We start from the raw sequence: 10,976 nt of genomic DNA on the forward strand, positions 1-10,976 counted from the left end.
ACACCTGCTCCCTATGCACACCTGAGACCTAGTAACACTAACAAGTCACATGACATTTTGGAGGGAAAATGACAAGCAGTGCTCAATTTGGACATTTAGGGGTGTAGTCTCTTAGGGGTGTACTCACTTTTGTTGCCGGTGGTTTAGACATTAATGGCTGTATATTGAGTTATTTTGAGGGAAGAATAAATTTACACTGTTATATAAGCTGCACACAGACTACTTTTCATTGTGTCAAAGTGTCATTTTGTCAGTGTTGTCCCATGAAAAGATATACTTAAATATCTGCAGAAATGTGAGGGGTGTACTCACTTTTGTGATACACTGTATATTTTTTTTTCCTGAAACAAAAAACAGACAGTTTATTAATAACCTTGCCACCTCACTCATTCATGACACAACGTGTATTGTTTAGTCAGTTTAAAATGAACAGGGCAGCACAGAGCCAGCTTCCTACTATTCACTGCCAAACATTCACGAACACCGAGCTCAGTGATTGACTGTTCACCCCTGTTAATACATTTTCAGCCGGCTGCGGTCTGAACCGTCGCCTCTGAATACAAAACCGTAATTAATCGCCTCCCTCGGCTTTGTCTGGAAGGTCCAAGAGAATCAGATACGTGGAGGATGGGATGATAACAGGTCAGGCCGCAAGGGAATAGTGTCGACAATGAAAGAAAAGGATAACAGGCTTCCTTTGTCAATGCATTATAAATTGCTTCTATTATTCCATGTAATTTCAGGATAATTTGTGAGATTATGAGTGATAATCTGTCGAACGTTATATTCACTAAATCGCCTCATTAACCTTGGAAAATAATCATATAAAAGGTATTTTTTTAGTTTAGAGAAGTACTTTTGCTTTTTTGAGAATTTCCAATTTTATTTTAATTGACTGCTCCGTCCTGATCAGGATCACACTGGGTTTGGACCCTATCCAAAAACACTGTGCAATACAGAACTAAACAGGGCAGCAGTCTGTCTTGTAGCATCACAACCCCAACTATTTAATAAGTTACATTGAAGTGGAATGTACAGTCACAAATGTACCTACTGTATGTACCAAGTGGAAACCAAGACCACTATGGTAGAGACCTGGAGAACTCTTCATAAACAGTGACCAAAGTGGAGGATCAGATCCAGGTCCCCAGGATTCATGCTGATGTGCCTTATCGGCAGTACACAAATAGACTCTTTAGTTGACTGTTATTTTTAGATTGACTCAGAGCTGCTGTCTAAAAGAAAACTCAATGCAAGCTTGTTCAGTGCATTAAAATATTGAGCCCCTTGAACTATATATACACCGATCAACCATAACATTAAAACCACCTCCTTGTTTCTACAATCACTGTCTATTTTATCAGCTCCACTTACCATATAGATTCACTTTGTAGTTCTACAATTACTGACTGTAGTCCATCTGTTTCCCTGCATGCTTTTTTAGACCCGTTTCATGCTGTTCTTCTATGGTCGGGACTCTCCCAGGACCACTACAGAGCAGGTATTATTTGGGTGGTGGATCATTCTCAGCACTGTAGTGACACTGATATGGTGGTGGTGTGTTAATGTGTGTTGTGCTTGTATGAGTGGATAAGACACAGCAGCACTGCTGGAGTTTTTAAACACCTCACTGTCACTGCTGGACTGGAATAGTCCACTGATGATGGTCTAAAAGATGAGCAACTCAAACAGCAGCAGTAGATGAGCGATTGTCTCTGACTTTACATCTACAAGGTGGACCAACTAGGTAGGAGTGTCTAATAGAGTGGACAGTGAGTGGACACGGTATTTAAAAACTCCAGCAGCGCTGCTGTGTCTGATCCACTCATACCAGCACAACACACACTAACACACCACCACCATGTCAGTGTCACTGCAGTGCTGAGAATCATCCACCACCTAAACAATACCTGCTCTGTGGTGGTCCTGTGGGCAGATGGGCAGGCATATCTCAGAAACAGCAAGGAGAACTTACAGACAGCTGTTGTGAATAGCCATCAGCAGTGATCCGAGGAAGGGCAATTTATGACCCACAGATTTTGGGTGGCCAAAACAAGCTGCAGATTTACACAATCAAATTGCAGTTACATTTAATACTGATGATGAAATTAATGTGTCAAAACACACAGTGTATCAAACCTTGTCCACCATCAATGAGCACACAGCCATAAGAATTGGACAGCAGTAGAACTGATAACAATGGAAGAAGGTCAGACGAATCATGTTTTGATCGATACGAATCCTCCAGGATTATGTTATCTATAATATGTGTGAGTGTGCATGTGTGTGTGTGTGAAGGGGAAAATGTCACGTATGATGAATAAGTATCTGCGCATACTGTTTTCATATATTAACATCTTAACTTCTCCACCTTCCTTTTAACTACGTTCAGGGAAGATTTGTAAAGCCTCTGTTTTCAGCATCTGAGAAAAGCACACAGAATAAAACAGGGAACAATACGATATCGAAGTCTCTAAATAAAAGTCTCCAAATTTCTATTTGTCTCCTCTGTTTATCTTCTTTTTATTGGTGCCACTTCTAATGTTTGTGCCTGCTATGGCTCGTCAGTGATGTACCGCTCCATTATGTAAAGGTCACAGTGTCAGATTCTTGGTTGATGTCTTAATTTGCTTCAGGTGATATCTCTAATTCACTTGTACTGGCTCTGTAATTGGTGAGCATTAAGTTTAGTATGGGGTGCTACTGGCTTTGTTCCAGGATAATGGTTACATTTAAAGCACAGTGGGTTAGGAGGTATCTAGCTGGCATTTTGGCAGCATGTTGCCTTCATAAATCTTGTGCTGCCCATAAACTATTTTAATTAAATACTCTGCTGGGGGTTGGTGCATTCTCATATCTTTACCTTAAATGGTGATGTGAAAAGGTAACGTCACTTGCTGTCTGTGTAAGGCTTTTATGCCTTTTGAGTCCATGAATGGCCCTGTAGTGTGTGTGTATTTTTATATATATATATATATGTATATATATTTTTTTTTTATTGGCATTTTTAACTGATCGGAAATCGACTTTGCTAATGCCGATCATAACCCGATCTTTTGTTTTACGTCAGCATGTCCGCTGTGTGGAAATACTTTAAATTGGAAAGTGAAACGAGTCCAACAGCGGTGTAATGTCTGTAATGCGAGCGTTTCACGAGGCGGTAGGAGCAGAGCTGCGTTCATTACTGTAGAATTTTACTGTTTATATGGTGTGAGTCGAGGATCACTCCGGTTTACAAAACAATAACTTTTAATCCGAGTATGAAAACTTCAGGACCATAACATACAGCTTTTACGAGTTTACGTGTTACAAGACTGAACGACATCTCAGTATCAAGCTCTCTGATTGGCTTAGTTATGTAAGCGAGCGTCGTAGTGATGCACTCGCTTAATAAAGAAATAAAATACACGGTATATTCACAAATTGTCGGGAGCAAAACACTTTATTAACTTATTCTGTTCCGAATAGCGGACAGCCAGAGCCGAGCACGCTATCCCATGCACTATGGAAGCCCCAAAGGGTCAAAACACACTCACTTTGCGTAGACCCGTCCATCAAACCATTGTCACAATACAAGCACTTTAAGAACTGGCTTTCCTTCATAACAAAAGAGTGACTTTCCATTTTATTTTGGTATTCAGGTTTTACTGTAATGCTGTTAAGTAACTTATTTGTTTTTTTATATTCAAGTTAAGCTGCTACACTACTTGTGAGTTGAGATTTTTGTTCATTTTTAGTGTATCACTACATTAAACAGAATTATGTTCTTTGAATATAAAGTTCAAAGTGAAACTGTAGTTATCTCACTTCATTTTTACTACAATGCTGCACTAGGTTTGTTTACTTTTATTTTGTAAAAGAACATTAAGCAATAGCTTGGATGCAGGCAATTTTTTTCCTACAGCACTGCAGAGCTATTCAGTTGTTAAACATGTACATTGGATTAATTTGAATAACTGTAATGTACTTGAAGTGTGCACTGTGTAAACAGTGTTATCTAGTTCTTATCTAGACAATATCTAGAAAAAACAAGTATCGGTTTGAGAATCGGTATCGGATCGGGATCAAAATTAAAGATCGGGATCGGGAACAAAAAAAACGTGATCGGGACATCCCTAATATACTACATTAAAACCACCTCCTTAGGTGGTGGATCATTCTCAGCACTGCAATGACATGGTGGTGCTGTCCCTGCTGGACTGAGAATAGTCCACCAACCAAAAATATCCAGCCAACAGCGCCCCGTGGGCAGCGTCCTGTGACCACTGGTGAAGGTCTAGAAGATGACCAACTCAAACAGCAGCAATAGATGAACGATTTTATCTTTACATCGACAAGGTGGACCAACTAGGTAGCAGTGTCTAACAGAATGGACAGTGAGTGGACACCATACTTAAAAACTCTGTGTCTGATCCACTCATACCCACACACAACACACACTAACACACCACCACCATGTCACTGCAGTGCTAAGAATGATCCACCACCTAAATAATACCTGCTCTGTGGTGGTCCTGTGGGGTTCCTGACCATTAAAGAACAGGGTGAAAGCAGGCTAAAAAGGTATGTAGAGAAACAGATGGACTACAGTCAGTAATTGTAGAACTACAAAGTGCTTCTATATGGTAAGTGGAGCTGATAAAATAGACAGTGTGAGTAGAAACCAGGAGGCTGATTGGTATATATACAGGGGTTGGACAAAATAACTGAAACACCTGTCATTTTAGTGTGGGAGGTTTCATGGGTAAATTGGACCAGTCTGGTGGCCAATCTTCATTAATTGCACATTGCACCAGTAAGAGCAGAGTGTGAAGGTTCAATTAGCAGGGTAAGAGCACAGTTTTGCTCAAAATATTGCAATGCACACAACATTATGGGTGACATACCAGAGTTCAAAAGAGGACAAATTGTTGGTGCACGTCTTGCTGGCGCATCTGTGACCAAGACAGCAAGTCTTTGTGATGTATCAAGAGCCACGGTATCCAGGGTAATGTCAGCATACCACCAAGAAGGACAAACCACATCCAACAGGATTAACTGTGGACGCAAGAGGAAGCTGTCTGAAAGGGATGTTCGGGTGCTAACCCGGATTGTATCCAAAAAACATAAAACCACGGCTGCCCAAATCACGGCAGAATTAAATGTGCACCTCAACTCTCCTGTTTCCACCAGAACTGTCCGTCGGGAGCTCCACAGGGTCAATATACACGGCCGGGCTGCTATAGCCAAACCTTTGGTCACTCGTGCCAATGCCAAACGTCGGTTTCAATGGTGCAAGGAGCGCAAATCTTGGGCTGTGGACAATGTGAAACATGTATTGTTCTCTGATGAGTCCACCTTTACTGTTTTCCCCACATCCGGGAGAGTTACGGTGTGGAGAAGCCCCAAAGAAGCGTACCACCCAGACTGTTGCATGCCCAGAGTGAAGCATGGGGGTGGATCAGTGATGGTTTGGGCTGCCATATCATGGCATTCCCTTGGCCCAATACTTGTGCTAGATGGGCGCGTCACTACCGAACCATTCTGGAGGACCATGTGCATCCAATGGCGGTGCCGTGTATCAGGATGACAATGCACCAATACACACAGCAAGACTGGTGAAAGATTGGTTTGATGAACATGAAAGTGAAGTCTTCCAGGGAACCATTTAAGTCTTGATTCATACCTTGCTTCACTTTAAACAGTGACACCTGTGTTGAGTTCAGCACCGTTGATTTTAATATTAATCAATCAATGTTTTTGGGGGTTCTGGGTGACATCTGTTCATCAAAATAATTCTCTCAGCTGCTCAGGTGGTGTAGCGTAAAATACGCTAGCACACCAGAGCTGACATTTCAAACTCGTCAAACTCTGCCATCCAGCTGGGCTGGGAAGCTACATGAACAACGATTGGCTTGTTGTGCATACAGGGTGGGGAGCCGGATAGGACCTGATTACTGATACAATTACAACCTCTGCTGGCTGGTTGATGGCGCCTGCACAGAGTCGGGGAATAATGTGTTGATCAGGGTGTGTCTCTCCGTACACAAAGCTGATCCACATATGAACTCATCAGGTAAATAAAATGTCTTTCAGTGTAAGGGGACACTGAGTTTTTTTTTTTCAATCTTGTCAAAGACACCACTGCTTCATGTGCTGTGTACTTGCTGAGTTGTTTATAAAAATTAATTGCGGATCCAAAGCTGCTTACAAATGGCTCCGAGTGACTTTTTGAGGTATTAAAAATACTGACCTTCCAGAGTTCGTCTTGTAATCTTTGTAGCTTAGTATAATGAGTACATTATACTAGCCACCCGGTACATTGAGTAATGACTGCTCTGTATCACACTGATTATTGGCTGCATGATCACTATTGTATCAGAACACAACCTGTAATTGAGTGGTCGGTACTGCATTCATATAAAAGAGCAGTAGGTGTTGCTGTTTTAGCAGCATTCAGCCTCCCCTGCCTCAGACATTTGTGTCTGTTGAGAGCCTGACTATAAATGACCAAGACTCGAACTTGTGTCTTCCTAGTAGCGGGCTAACAAATTAAACTGCTCTACCACCTGAGGGCTCTCTAAATTATGTTTTACAAATTGAAGTGTGTACACACTTGATGACACAGTTTGTGTAATATAATTTTTTGCGTGATATTAAATAATTTAGCTTTATTATTTATAACGTTTTTGCAATAATAGAGGCAATCATATAGCAAGGCAATGACATTTTCAGAGAACTGTAACTTGGCAACAGACACCCTCAGAAAATCAGTCTGGTTTCTGTGAGGATTTTGGGATTGTAAGAGTATAAGTATGAGCACTGTCGCCTCACAGCAACAAAGTTCTGGATGTGGAAGGTGTGGATGTTCTCCCCGGTCTGCATGGGGTTCCTCCGGGATCTCTGGTTTCCTCCCACAGTCCAAAGACATGCAAGTGCGGTAAATTGGAGATACTAAATTGTCCAAGACTCTGTTTGACGTTAAACTTGTGAACTGATGAATCTTGTGTAATGAGTAACTACCATTTCTGTCATAAATGTAACCAAAGTGTATAAAACATGACATTAAAATCCTAATAAATAGGTAAACAATAATTAAATCACACTTTAAACCAAGATATCACCAGATAGATCACTTTTTTGATCAATCACATCAGCTGCATAAAGAAGAATGAACAATCTGTGCTTGTTTTATGCAATTTTATAAATACACCGATCAACCATAACATTAAAACCACGTCCTTGTTTCTACACCCACTGTCCATTTTATCAGCTCCACTTACCATATAGAGGCACTTTGTAGTTCTACAATTACTGACTGTAGTCCATCTGTTTCTCTGCATACTTTTTTAGCCTGCTTTCACCCTGTTCCTTAATGGTCAGGACCCCCACAGGACCACCACAGAGTAGGTATTATTTGGGTGGTGGATCATTCTCAGCACTGCAGTGACACTGACATGGTGGTGGTGTGTTAGTGTGTGTTGTGCTGGTATGTGTGGATCAGACACAGCAGCGCTAATGAAGTTTTTAAACATCTCACTGTCACTGCTGGACTAAGAATAGTCCACCAACCAAAAACATCAAGCCAACAGCACCCCTTGGGCAGCGTCCTGTGACTGCATCCAACTCAAACAGCAGCAATAGATGAGCGATCGTCTTTGACTTTACATCTACAAGGTGGACCAACTAGGTAGGAGTGTCAAATGGTATTTAAAAACTCCAGCAGCACTGCTGTGTCTGATCCACCCGTACCAGCACAACGCACACTAACACACCACCACCATGTCAGTGTCACTGCAGTGCTGAGAATGATACAACACCTAAATAATACCTGCTCTGTGGTGGTCCTGTGGGGGTCCTGACCATTGAAGAACAGCATGAAAGGGAGCTAACAAAGCATGTCGAGAAACAGATGGACTACAGTCAGTAATTGTAGAACTACAAAGTTTCTCTATATGGTAAGTGGAGCTGATAAAATTGACAGTGCCTGATTGGTGTATGATCCATCATTTTAATCACCTTTCTACATATGGCAGCTTCATGTTATGCACACCTTTCTACAATAAAGTAAAATAACTTAGTACATGAGGTTAAGATTGGGAAATACCATGCTATCTAATACAGAAATATTCTGTGTGGCGTTATTTGAGGAAAGCTCTAGTGTCTATGATAGCTCTAGGGTGTGTTTTAATCCTGCATTATGTTTACATGATTTTTGTCACCATGGGAAAGAGGTGAGATAAACAGGGAGAAATGTATGGCTGATGGTGTCAGTATTGGATCAATAATAAAACTAAAAAAAAAATGGCCCAAAGGAAGGCTGCAAACAATTGTGTTTTTAGGTGTTTATATGTACATGAGAATGTGGGTTGATGCACTGGGCTAAATCTTTAACACTAGTCCATTTTAATTCATAGGAAAATATGTGTGTTCTGTATAATGTGTATAAATGCATGTGATAATACATACACACATACATACAGTGTCAGGATGGCCGAGCGGTCTAAGGCGCCAGACTCAAGTTCTGGTCTCCAAATGGAGGCGTGGGTTCAAATCCCACTTCTGACATGATTCTTTCTGCAATTTCCTTCGGGATCAATAAAATCTTATCTTATACACTATATGGCAAAAGTGTTTGGACACCTAAACTTGAGCTTGTTGGACATCCCATTTCAAAAACAAATCTTATGTGAACTTATTAGCTATAACAACAGCCACTGTTCTGAGAACGATTCTCACAAGTGTTAAAGGTAAAATATCAAGGAGTCCATAAACGTTTGGTAGCTTGTCCTTCTGCTCTGATCTCTGTGTTATAACAGAGGTACCACAGCACCTGTTTTAACAGGTTTTATTTCCTCCTCCGAATGTTAACAACCCCAACACCCCTCGTAAATACACCGATCAGGCATAACATTATGACCACCTTTCTAATATTGTGTTGGTCCCCCTTTTGCTGCCCAGAACCAGCATTAAATTCTTCAGCATTTTGAGCTACAGTAGCTTGACTGTTGGATCGGACCACACAGGCCAGCCTTCACTCCCCACTTGCATCAATGAGCCTTGGCCGCCCATGACCCTGTCGCCGGTTTACCACTGTTCCTTCCTTGGACCACTTTTGATAGATACTGACCACTGCAGACTGGGAACACCCCACAAGAGCTGCAGTTTTGAAGATGCTCTGACCCAGTCGTCTAGCCATCACAATTTGGCCCTTGTCAAACTATCTCAAATCCTTATGCTTGTCCATTTTTTCCTGCTTCTAAAACATCAGCTTTAAGGATAAAATGTTCACTTGCTGTGTAATATATTCCACCCACTAACAGGTGCCATGATGAAGAGATAATCAGTGTTATTCACTTCACCTGTATTAATATAGGTATTATTTCAGGTATTAATTCACTTGTACATAAGTATTAATATGCACTATTACACTAGCAAGCTATTTTGTTACTACTACCATGTCACCAATTATTCAACCCCTGCAAATATTCCTACTTCATTTATTTATTATTTATTTATTTTATTGACTGTAACTTTTTTTCTCTTTATTTGGCTATTTTCATTTCCTTATTGTTCTCACATCTCCTTCTGCATATGTTGCATCTACTGTAGTGCCCACTTGTGCCAGCATCCTTCTACCAGAAAATAAGAGTTGTAGAAGCAAGGAAGTGTTTTCCCATATGGACCTTTTACCTCAGACAAGATTAATTGTCCTTACAGATTGCTGGACCAGGCCGAAGGCACCGCTGAGACTCAAACCCAGGACTAAGTGGTGGACTAGTGTATTAGAGTAATGTGCCACCTGAGCATTCCCTTTATTCTTTAAAATGGTTTCATGTCATTCTATTGAAAATGGACATCATGTGTTCATATAATGGTGTGAAAAGTAAACTGCCCCTGTTCTGACTTCCACTATTACAGTGGATTTGTCAAATTTAATATAATATCTGTTTAGATTTAGTATAAATGTTTGCAAAATAAAATAAAATACATCATTTCTAAAGTCCAATGAAAATCGTTTTTAGAAAAGTGAAAGAAAAAGTAAAAGCTGCAACGAAAGGGCTTATATACACTGATCAGCCATAACATTAAACCACCTTCTTGTTTCTACACTCACTGTCCGTTTATCAGCTCCACTTACCATATAGAAGCACTTTGTAGTTCTACAATTACTGACTGTAGTCCATCTGTTTCTTTACATGTTTTGTTAGCCTCCTTTCATGCTGTTCTTCAATGGTCAGGACTCTCCCAGGACCATTACAGAGCAGGTATTTTTTAGGTGGTGGATCATTCTCAGCACTGCAGTGACACTGATATGGTGGTGGTGTGTTAGTGTGTGTTGTGCTGGTATTGTGCTGGTTGACACAGCAATGCTGTGGTTTTAATGTGGTTTTAATGTTATGGCTGATCAGTGTATGTCACAAATCAAGCCTCTATGCTCTTTTCTCCAGGAGCACATGCTGGACTGTCTCAAGCCAACACCCCTCATTATGATGGGTCCCCTGCTAATTATCCACAGCTGCACCTCGTTTAAGGTGTAATGTTTACGCCATTTAAGAGGCAGATGTGGATCCTTCGGCAGGGAATATTTTGGTTTGGTTTTGTCATGCTCTTGTTAGTCCATGCTCAGTGTTTGTCGTGTTCATGTCTTGTGTTAGTATAAGATCATGTTTAGCCTTAGCTTAGGGTCTAGTATAGTTTAGTCAGGTTTCTTGTGTGTTTAGATTAGCGTTAGCTGTTAGTGTAGCATAGTTTAGCTTTAGCATTGTTCATGTGTTTAAGATTAGCATTAGCATTTAGCTTAGGTTGTGTGTTTGTACCCTTGTCTTGTTTGTGTTTTGTTTTTATTATTAAACGTTTTGTTAAATCTCTGCATGTGTGTTCAATATGATAATGCTCATGAGCAGGTGTTCAAATCTCTTTGGCTGAATAGTGTTCATGTCCTCTACAAGTGTATGTACATGTTTGACCTTACCTGTTTCACTTTATCAGAGTTA

At 40.6% G+C, this 10,976-nt stretch overlaps 1 non-coding gene across 1 annotated transcript; it reads left to right on the plus strand.

Moving 5' to 3' along the window:
- Positions 1–8,463: 8,463 nt before the first annotated feature.
- trnal-caa (transfer RNA leucine (anticodon CAA)) lies at positions 8,464–8,547 on the plus strand. The gene has a single exon. It is a non-coding gene; the product is annotated as a tRNA-Leu (tRNA).
- Positions 8,548–10,976: the final 2,429 nt, after the last annotated feature.

The sequence above is a fragment of the Trichomycterus rosablanca genome, chromosome 6 (genome assembly GCF_030014385.1).
Source record: "Trichomycterus rosablanca isolate fTriRos1 chromosome 6, fTriRos1.hap1, whole genome shotgun sequence".
Classification (NCBI taxonomy): domain Eukaryota; kingdom Metazoa; phylum Chordata; class Actinopteri; order Siluriformes; family Trichomycteridae; genus Trichomycterus; species Trichomycterus rosablanca.